The sequence below is a fragment of the Oncorhynchus keta genome, unplaced genomic scaffold (genome assembly GCF_023373465.1).
Source record: "Oncorhynchus keta strain PuntledgeMale-10-30-2019 unplaced genomic scaffold, Oket_V2 Un_contig_3071_pilon_pilon, whole genome shotgun sequence".
NCBI lineage: Eukaryota > Metazoa > Chordata > Actinopteri > Salmoniformes > Salmonidae > Oncorhynchus > Oncorhynchus keta.
In genome coordinates, this window is record NW_026287065.1 from 1 (window position 1) to 11,120 (window position 11,120).

An 11,120-nucleotide genomic window follows, 5' to 3' on the forward strand; every position below is an offset into this window, starting at 1 on the left:
GTGGGATGGGTGAGAGAGAGAGAGACAGAGAGAGAGAGAGACAGAGAGAGAGAGAGACACAGAGAGAGAGAGAGACAGAGAGAGAGAGAGAGAGAGAGAGAGAGAGACACAGAGAGAGAGAGAGACAGAGAGAGAGAGAGAGAGAGAGAGAGAGAGAGAGAGAGAGAGAGAGAGAGAGAGAGAGAGAGAGAGAGAGAGAGAGAGAGACACAGAGAGAGAGAGACAGAGAGAGAGAGAGACACAGAGAGAGAGAGAGACACAGAGAGAGAGAGAGACACAGAGAGAGAGAGAGACACAGAGAGAGAGAGACAGAGAGAGAGGAGAGAGAGAGAGAGAGACACAGAGAGAGAGAGACAGAGAGAGGAGAGAGAGAGAGAGAGAGAGAGAGAGAGAGAGAGAGAGAGAGACAGAGAGAGAGAGAGAGAGAGAGAGAGAGAGAGAGAGAGAGAGAGAGAGACACAGAGAGAGAGAGACACAGAGAGAGAGAGAGAGAGAGAGATTATTTATATATATATTAATACATATATATATATATATATATATATATATATATATATATATATTATATATATCAATTATATATACATATCTATATATATATATATATATATATATATATATATATATATATATATATATATATATATATATATACTATATATATATATATATATATATATATATATATATATATATATACACTATCACCAAGAGAGAGAGAGACACAGAGAGAGAGAGACACAGAGAGAGAGAGAGAGAGAGAGAGAGAGAGAGAGAGAGAGAGACACAGAGAGAGAGAGACACAGGAGAGAGAGAGACAGAGAGAGAGAGAGACAGAGAGAGAGAGAGAGACAGAGAGAGAGAGAAGGAACAGAGGAGTGGTGTGTGTGTAGGGCTCATGCTCACCGGTGCAGGACCATGGACCTCATGAGCATGACCAGGTTCACTGAGCATGACAGGGTCATCGCAGAGAGGGCACACTGCCAACACACACAGGACATGTTGCCACAGAGGTAAAATACATTTCCCAGGACAAGTTCACGTTAAAACAACACATCCAGCACTTTCTGACATCTGCTGATTAGAATGCGATCCTATGTAAAACAACATGATACGGTTCGGCAGTTCAACATATAGTAGACCACTACCCTAACTCACCTTCTACACACCACATGTAGTAGACCACTACCCTAACTCACCTTCTACACACCACATGTAGTAGACCACTACCCTAACTCACCTTCTACACACCACATGTAGTAGACCACTACCCTAACTCACCTTCTACACACCACATGTAGTAGACCACTACCCTAACTCACCTTCTACACACCACATGTAGTAGACCACTACCCTAACTCACCTTCTACACACCACATGTAGTAGACCACTACCCTAACTCACCTCTACACACCACATGTGTAGACCACTACCCTAACTCACCTCTACACACCACATGTAGTAGACCACTACCCTAACTCACCTCTCTACACACCACATGTGCAGTAGACCACTACCCAACTCACCTTCACACACCACATGTAGACCACTACCCTAACTCACCTTCACACCACATGTAGTGGTGACCACTACCCTAACTCACCTTCTACACACCACATGTAGTAGACCACTAATCTAACTCACCTTCTACACACCACATGTAGACCACTACCCTAACTCACCTTCTACACACCACATGTAGTAGACCACTACCCTAACTCACCTTCTACACACCACATGTAGTAGACCACTACCCTAACTCACCTTCTACACACCACATGTAGTAGACCACTACCCTAACTCACCTTCTACACACCACATGTAGTAGACCACTACCCTAACTCACCTTCTACACACCACATGTAGTAGACCACTACCCTAACTCACCTTCTACACACCACATGTAGTAGACCACTATCCGGACCACTTCGGCCCTGTCCTCTGATAATATGATGTTGAAACCGGCCAATAGGAAGGCGATATCTTCGTTGATGCCTTGACGGACAATCTGGAGCGTCGGCACCACGCTGGTCACAAACACCAAAGCCATCTGGGTAACAGGAAGTACAGTGAAAACAGAGCTGCTACAATATCACCATGGTGTTGATATTACAGGAGGTTTGACTACTAGATTAGTACCTGTACAGTACCAATCATAATAATCTGATAGACTAGTAGATTAGTACCTATCATAATAATCTGATAGACTACTAGATTAGTACCTGTACAGTACCAATCATAATAATCTGATAGACTACTAGATTAGTACCTATCATAATAATCTGATAGACTAGTAGATTAGTACCTGTACAGTACCAATCATAATAATCTGATAGACTACTAGATTAGTACCTGTACAGTACCTATCATAATAATCTGATAGACTAGTAGATTAGTACCTTTCATAATAATCTGATAGACTAGTAGATGAGTACCTTTCATAATAATCTGATAGACTACTAGATTAGTACCTGTACAGTACCAATCATAATAATCTGATAGACTACTAGATTAGTACCTATCATCATAATCTGATAGACTACTAGATTAGTACCTGTACAGTACAATGATGTAGGTTAGATTTATAATATGATGTAGATTAGAGTTATAAAATGATGTAGGTTAGGCTAATACGTGATGTAGGTTAGAACAAAATAATTATGTAGGTTAGAGTTATAACATTATGTAGATTAGACTAACAATATTATATAGGTTAGAGTTCTAAAATTATGTAGGTTAGACTAATACAATGACGTAGGTTAGACTAATACAATGATGTAGGTTAGACTAATACAATGATGTAGGTTAGACTAATACAATGACGTAGGTTAGACTAATACAATGATGTAGGTTAGACTAATACAATGACGTAGGTTAGACTAATACAATGACGTAGGTTAGACTAATACAATGATGTAGGTTAGACTAATACAATGATGTAGGTTAGACTAATACAATGATGTAGGTTAGACTAATACAATGACGTAGGTTAGACTAATACAATGACGTAGGTTAGACTAATACAATGATGTAGGTTAGACTAATACAATGATGTAGGTTAGACTAATACAATGATGTAGTTTAGACTAATACAATAATGTAGGTTAGTTTTATACAATGACGTAGGTTAGACTAATACAATGACGTAGGTTAGACTAATACAATGATGTAGGTTAGACTAATACAATGACGTAGGTTAGACTAATACAATGATGTAGGTTAGACTAATACAATGATGTAGGTTAGACTAATACAATGATGTAGGTTAGACTAATACAATGATGTAGGTTAGACTAATACAATGATGTAGGTTAGACTAATACAATGACGTAGGTTAGACTAATACAATGACGTAGGTTAGACTAATACAATGATGTAGGTTAGACTAATACAATGACGTAGGTTAGACTAATACAATGACGTAGGTTAGACTAATACAATGACGTAGGTTAGACTAATACAATGACGTAGGTTAGACTAATACAATGATGTAGGTCAGACTAATACAATGACGTAGGTTAGACTAATACAATGATGTAGGTTAGTTTTATACAATGACGAGGTTAGACTAATACAATGATGTAGGTTAGACTAATACAATGACGTAGGTTAGACTGATACAATGACGTAGGTCATTCTAATACAATGACGTAGGCTAGACTAATACAATGATGTAGGTCAGACTAATGCAATGATGTAGGTTAGACTAATATGATGATGTAGGTTAGACTAATACAATGATGTAGGTTAGACTAATACAAGGATGTAGGTTCGTTTTATACAATGACGTAGGCTAGACTAACGCAATGACGTAGGTTAGGCTAATACAATGATGTAGGCTAGACTAATACAATGACGTAGGTTAGACTAACGCAATGATGTAGGCTAGACTAACACAATGACGTAGGTTAGACTAATACAATGACGTAGGTTAGACTAATACAATGATGTAGGTTAGACTAATACAATGACGTAGGTTAGACCAATACAATGACGAGATTAGACTAATACAATAATGTAGGTTAGACTAATATAATGACGTAGGTTAGACTAATACAATGACGTAGGTTAGACTAATACAATGATGTAGGCTAGACTAATACAATGACGTAGGTTAGACTAATACAATGATGTAGGTTAGACTAATACAATGACGTAGGTTAGACTAATACAATGACGTAGGCTAGACTAATACAATGACGTAGGCTAGACTAATACAATGACGTAGGTTAGACTAATACAATGACGTAGGTTAGACTAATACAATGATGTAGGTTAGACTAATACAATGACGAGGTTAGACTAATACAATGACGAGGTTAGACTAATACAATGATGTAGGTTAGACTAATACAATGATGTAGGTTAGACTAACACAATGACGTAGGTTAGACTAATACAATGACGTAGGTCAGACTAATGCAATGATGTAGGTTAGACTAATACAATGATGTAGGTTAGACTAATACAATGATGTAGGTTAGACTAATACAATGATGTAGGTTAGTTTTATACAATGACGTAGGTTAGACTAATACAATGACGTAGGTTAGACTAATACAATGATGTAGGCTAGACTAATACAATGACGTAGGTTAGACTAATACAATGATGTAGGTTAGACTAATACAATGATGTAGGTTAGACTAATACAATGATGTAGGTTAGACTAATACAATGATGTAGGTTAGACTAATACAATGATGTAGGTTAGACTAATACAATGACGTAGGTTAGACTAATACAATGACGTAGGTTAGACTAATACAATGATGTAGGTTAGACTAATACAATGACGTAGGTTAGACTAATACAATGACGTAGGTTAGACTAATACAATGACGTAGGTTAGACTAATACAATGACGTAGGTTAGACTAATACAATGATGTAGGTCAGACTAATACAATGACGTAGGTTAGACTAATACAATGATGTAGGTTAGTTTTATACAATAACGTAGGTTAGACTAATACAATGATGTAGGTTAGACTAATACAATGACGTAGGTTAGACTGATACAATGACGTAGGTCATTCTAATACAATGATGTAGGTTAGACTAATACAATGACGTAGGTTAGACTAATACAATGACATAGGTTAGACTGATACAATGACGTAGGCTAGACTAATACAATGATGTAGGTTAGACTAATACAATGATGTAGGTTAGACTAATACAATGATGTAGGTTAGACTAATACAATGATGTAGGCTAGACTAATACAATGACGAGGTTAGACTAATACAATGACGTAGATTAGACTAATACAATAATGTAGGTTAGACTAATATAATGACGTAGGTTAGACTAATACAATGACGTAGGTTAGACTAATACAATGATGTAGGTTAGACTAATACAATGATGTAGGTTAGACTAATACAATGATGTAGGTTAGACTAATACAATGATGTAGGTTAGACTAATACAATGACGTAGGTTAGACTAATACAATGACGTAGGTTAGACTAATACAATGATGTAGGTTAGACTAATACAATGACGTAGGTTAGTTTTATACAATGATGTAGGTTAGACTAATACAATGACGTAGGTTAGTTTTATACAATGATGTAGGTTAGACTAATACAATGACGTAGGTTAGTTTTATACAATGATGTAGGTTAGACTAATACAATGACGTAGGTTAGTTTTATACAATGATGTAGGTTAGACTAATACAATGACGTAGGTTAGTTTTATACAATGATGTAGGTTAGACTAATACAATGACGTAGGTTAGTTTTATACAATGACGTAGGTTAGACTAATACAATGACGTAGGTTAGACTAATACAATGATGTAGGTTAGACTAATACAATGATGTAGGTTAGACTAATACAATGATGTAGGTTAGTTTTATACAATGACGTAGATTAGACTAACACAATGACGCAGAGTTAGACTAATACAATGACGTAGGTTAGACTAATACAATGATGTAGGTTAGACTAATACAATGATGTAGTTTAGACTAATACAATGACGTAGGTTAGACTAACACAATGATGTAGGTTAGACTAATACAATGATGTAGTTTAGACTAACACAATGACGTAGGTTAGACTAATACAATGACGTAGCTCAGACTAATATAATGACGTAGGTTAGACTAATACAATGATGTAGGCTAGACTAATACAATGACGTAGGCTAGACTAATACAATGACGTAGGCTAGACTAATACAATGACGTAGGCTAGACTAATACAATGACGTAGGTTAGACTAATACAATGACGTAGGTTAGACTAATACAATGATGTAGGTTAGACTAATGCAATGATGTAGGTTAGACTAATACAATGACGTAGGTTAGACTAATACAATGACATAGGTTAGACTAATACAATGATGTAGGTTAGACTAATACAATGATGTAGGCTAGACTAATACAATGACGTAGGCTAGACTAATACAATGATGTAGGTCAGACTAATACAATGACGTAGGCTAGACTAATACAATGATGTAGGTCAGACTAATACAATGATGTAGGTCATTCTAATGCAATGATGTAGGTTAGACTAATACAATGACGTAGGTTAGACTAATACAATGACGTAGGTTAGACTAATACAATGATGTAGATTAGACTAATACAATGACGTAGATTAGACTAATACAATGATGTAGGTTAGACTAATACAATGACGTAGGCTAGACTAATACAATGACGTAGGCTAGACTAATACAATGACATAGGTTAGACTAATACAATGACGTAGGTTAGACTAACGCAATGACGTAGGTTAGACTGATACAATGATGTAGGTTAGAATAATACAATGACGTAGGTTAGACTAATACAATGATGTAGGTTAGACTAATACAATGACGTAGATTAGACTAATACAATGATGTAGGTTAGACTAATACAATGATGTAGGTTAGACTAATACAATGACGTAGGTTAGACTAATACAATGGCGTAGGTTAGACTAACGCAATGACGTAGGTTAGACTGATACAATGATGTAGGTTAGACTAATACAATGACGTAGGTTAGACTAATACAATGACGTAGGTTAGACTAATACAATGACGTAGGTTAGACTAATACAATGACGTAGGTTAGACTAATACAATGATGTAGGTTAGACTAATACAATGATGTAGGTTAGACTAATACAATGACGTAGGTTAGACTAATACAATGATGTAGGTTAGACTAATACAATGATGTAGGTTAGACTAATACAATGATGTAGGTTAGACTAATACAATGATGTAGGTTAGACTAATACAATGATGTAGGTTAGACTAATACAATGATGTAGGTTAGACTAATACAATGATGTAGGTTAGACTAATACAATGATGTAGGTTAGACTAATACAATAATGTAGGTTAGACTAATACAATGATGTAGGTTAGACTAATACAATGATGTAGGTTAGACTAATACAATGATGGAGCTCAGACTAATACAATTAGGTGGGTTAGACTAATACAATGACGTAGGTTAGACTAATACAATGATGGAGCTCAGACTAATACAATGACGTAGGTTAGACTAATACAATGATGGAGCTCAGACTAATACAATTAGGTGGGTTAGACTAATACAATGACGTAGGTTAGACTAATACAATGATGTAGGTTAGACTAATACAATGACGTAGGTTAGACTAATACAATGATGTAGGTTAGACTAATACAATGACGTAGGCTAGACTAATACAATGATGTAGTTTAGACTAATACAATGATGTAGGTTAGACTAATACAATAATGTGGGTTAGTTTTATACAATGACGTAGGTTAGACTAATACAATGATGTAGGTTAGAGTTATAATATGATGTAGGTTAGACTAATACAATGATGTAAGTTTGACTAATACAATGATGTAGTTTAGACTAATACAATGATGTAGGCTAGACTAATACAATAATGTAGGTTAGTTTTATACAATGATGTAGGTTAGTTTTATGCAATGATGGAGCTCAGACTAATACAATGATTTAGGTTAGACTAATACAATGACGTAGGCTAGACTAATACAATGACGTAGGCTAGACTAATACAATGATGTAGGCTAGACTAATACAATGATGTAGGTTAGACTAATACAATGATGTAGGTTAGACTAATACGATGATGTAGTTAGACTAATACAATAATGTAGGTTAGTTTTATACAATGATGTAGGTTAGTTTTATGCAATGATGGAGCTCAGACTAATACAATGACGTAGGTTAGACTAATACAATGATGGAGCTCAGACTAATACAATTAGGTGGGTTAGACTAATACAATGACGTAGGTTAGACTAATACAATGATGGAGCTCAGACTAATACAATGACGTAGGTTAGACTAATACAATGATGTAGGTTAGACTAATACAATGACGTAGGTTAGACTAATACAATGATGGAGCTCAGACTAATACAGTGAGGTAGGTTAGACTAATACAATGATGTAGGTCATTCTAATGCAATGATGTAGATTAGACTAATTCAATGACGTAGGTTAGACTAATACAATGACGTAGGTCATTCTAATGCAATGATGTAGATTAGACTAATTCAATGACGTAGGTTAGACTAATACAATGATGTAGGTTAGACTAATACAATGATGTAGGTTAGACTAATACAATGATGTAGGTTAGACTAATACAATGATGTAGCTCAGACTAATACAATGACATAGGCTAGACTAATACAATCACATAGGCCAGACTAATACAATGACGTAGGTTAGACTAATACAATGATGTAGGTTAGACTAATACAATGACGTAGATTAGACTAATACAATGACGTAGATTAGACTAATACAATGATGTAGGTTAGACTAATACAATGATGTAGGCTAGACTAATACAATGACGTAGGTTAGACTAATACAATGACGTAGGTTAGTTTTATACAATGACGTAGGTTAGACTAATACAATGACGTAGGTTAGACTAATACAATGATGTAGGTTAGACTAATACAATGATGTAGGTTAGACTAATACAATGATGTAGTTTAGACTAATACAATAATGTAGGTTAGTTTTATACAATGACGTAGGTTAGACTAATACAATGATGTAGGTTAGACTAATACAATGATGTAGTTTAGACTAATACAATAATGTAGGTTAGTTTTATACAATGACGTAGGCTAGACTAATACAATGATGTAGGTCAGACTAATGCAATGATGTAGGTTAGACTAATATGATGATGTAGGTTAGACTAATACAATGATGTAGGTTAGACTAATACAAGGATGTAGGTTAGACTAATGCAATGATGTAGGTTAGACTAATACAATGATGTAGGTTAGACTAATACAATGATTTAGGTTAGACTAATACAATGACGTAGGCTAGACTAATACAATGATGTAGGTTAGACTAATAGAATGATGTAGGTTAGACTAATACAATGACGTAGGCTAGACTAATACAATGATGTAGGTTAGACTAATACAATGACGTAGGTTAGACTAATACAATGATGGAGCTCAGACTAATACAATGAGGTAGGTTAGACTAATACAATGACGTAGGTCATTCTAATGCAATGATGTAGATTAGACTAATTCAATGACGTAGGTTAGACTAATACAATAGCGTAGGTTAGACTAATACAATGACGTAGGTTAGACTAATACAATTATGTAGGTTAGACTAATACAATGACGTAGGTTAGACTAATACGATGATGTAGGTTAGACTAATACAATGACGTAGGCTAGACTAATACAATGACGTAGGTTAGACTAATACAATGACGTAGGTTAGACTAATACAATGACGTAGGTTAGACTAATACAATGACGTAGGTCATTCTAATGCAATGATGTAGATTAGACTAATTCAATGACGTAGGTTAGACTAATACAATGACGTAGGTTAGACTAATACAATGACGTAGGTTAGACTAATACAATGATGTAGGTTAGACTAATGCAATGACGTAGGTTAGACTAATACAATGATGTAGGTTAGACTAATACAATGACGTAGGTTAGACTAATACAATGATGTAGGTTAGACTAATACAATGACGTAGGTTAGACTAATACAATGACGTAGGTTAGACTAATACAATGACGTAGGTTAGACTAACACAATGACGTAGGTTAGACTAACACAATGATGTAGGTTAGACTAATATATTGATGTAGGTTAGACTAATGCAATGACGTAGAGTTAGACTAACACAATGACGTAGGTTAGACTAACACAATGATGTAGGTTACACTAATACAATGACGTAGGTTAGACTAATACAATGATGTAGGTTAGACTAATACAATGACATAGGCTAGACTAATACAATGATGTAGATTAGACTAATGCAATGACGTAGGTTAGACTAACACAATGACGTAGGTTAGACTAACACAATGATGTAGGTTACACTAACACAATGACGTAGGTTAGACTAATACAATGACGTAGGTTAGACTAATACAATGACGTAGGTTAGACTAATACAATGACGTAGGTTAGACTAATACAATGATGTAGGTTAGACTAATACAATGATGTAGGTTAGACTAATACAATGATGTAGATTAGGGTAACACATTAGTACCTGGTAAAGAGCGGTAAATGACACTACTCCAGATATCGCCAGCTTCAGGGGAAACCGGAAAACTGTTGGTGAAAAGAAAGGAAAAACAATTGCAGGAATTAGACAGTAAATGTAGGCTGCTAATACATTTCTACATTATATACAGACAGTAGTTATAATATATATATATATATATATATATATATATATATATATATATATATATATATAGTTACCTTCCTCTGGTATGTAGATGTAGGACTTCACAGCATCAGTTATCCTCTCCACCAGTGTGGGCTTCTCTGTGCTTGTACTGAGGAAGAGACAGACAGGTTACTTACACTGAGCGTACAAAACATTCACTAAGAACACCTTCCTGATATTGAGTTGAACAGCCTCAATTAGTACTGGACATGGACTCTACAAGGTGTCGAAAGCGTTCCACAGGGATGCTGGACCATGTTGACTCTACAAGGTGTTGAAAGAGTTCCACAGGGATGCTGGCCCCATGTTGACTCTACAAGGTGTTGAAAGAGTTCCACAGGGATGCTGGTCCATGTTGACTCTACAAGGTGTCTAAAGCGTTCCACAG

The 11,120-nt window shown here is 35.4% G+C and overlaps 1 long non-coding RNA gene across 1 annotated transcript; it reads right to left on the bottom strand.

The window, feature by feature from the left end:
• Nucleotides 1-1,703: 1,703 nt before the first annotated feature.
• On the bottom strand, nucleotides 1,704-10,845 carry LOC127923693 (uncharacterized). The gene is made up of 3 exons (XR_008115076.1): nucleotides 10,765-10,845; nucleotides 10,550-10,611; nucleotides 1,704-2,050 (listed from the first exon to the last, which is right to left on the bottom strand). It is a non-coding gene; the product is annotated as an uncharacterized LOC127923693 (long non-coding RNA).
• Between the last annotated feature and the right edge of the window lie 275 nt (nucleotides 10,846-11,120).